At 54.6% G+C, this 840-nt stretch overlaps 1 pseudogene; it reads right to left on the bottom strand.

Annotated features, from left to right (window-relative positions):
* Nucleotides 1–78: 78 nt before the first annotated feature.
* LOC145718999 (large ribosomal subunit protein mL53 pseudogene) lies at nt 79–536 on the bottom strand (annotated as a pseudogene).
* Nucleotides 537–840: the final 304 nt, after the last annotated feature.

Raw genomic sequence — 840 nt, 5'->3', positions numbered from 1 at the left:
TGTCCAGACCCCTATCTGATCGTGTCTCGTTCCAGAAACGTTGGTTTATCAGTAATCACGGGACCCTCTCGCTCTCTCTTTTGGCGCTCCGTGTCCCTTCAGACGGTGATTCGAGTGATGAGGTCTCTCAAGCTCTTCTTAGGTAGGTATCCGAACGATCCCAAGCTAAAATCTGACTGTTGGGCTTTTCTGCGCTGTCAGCGCCCGGTACCAGCGCCGGGCTTGTCCCCGCTTCCCGCTGTAGCCCTGGCCTGGATGTGGGAGGCAAAGGCTGTGACCATTGCTTGAGCAGTGAGGTGAGCGCCGCGCAGAACCAGGCGATGCCCGTCTCCGAACAGCACGTCCACGCAGGGCTCGGAGCCGTCGTGCCTCACGTCCGCAATCACCGAGCAGTTGAGGTTAGTGGACCGGACCTTCTCGCTGCTCACCGCCTGGAGGAAGGTCCTCGTTGACTCCACATTCTTCTCGAAGGGGCAGAATTGAACCCGAACCTGCTTCACAGATCGGAGGCCGAGCCGAGCTCAGGACGCCGCCATGGTGACCTCCGCCCCGGAAGGCCTAATGCGGCCGGAAGTCCATGTTTATGTTTTGATTAGGCTTCGTTTCAAGATCCATTCTGCAAATTATAGATAGGAATGATTGCTAGAAGATTCTATTTGGGATGATTCTGCCTACTAGGGGCAAGGAAGAAGGACTAAAACATTCCTTCTTCTCAAGGAAACAGAAGACAACAGACCAGAACGATTTGCTGAGTATGTGCTGAGTAAGTGCTAAGTGGATGTTCTGGGTCCAATACAGGCAGCCCCAGTCAAAAGAGAAGGTGGTCAGTGGCGGACTGGG

The sequence above is a fragment of the Leptonychotes weddellii genome, unplaced genomic scaffold (assembly GCF_054177405.1).
Source record: "Leptonychotes weddellii isolate Sample4059 unplaced genomic scaffold, ASM5417740v2 HiC_scaffold_27638, whole genome shotgun sequence".
Taxonomy (NCBI): Eukaryota; Metazoa; Chordata; class Mammalia; order Carnivora; family Phocidae; genus Leptonychotes; species Leptonychotes weddellii.
This window is presented reverse-complemented; position numbering and strand designations above follow the sequence as displayed.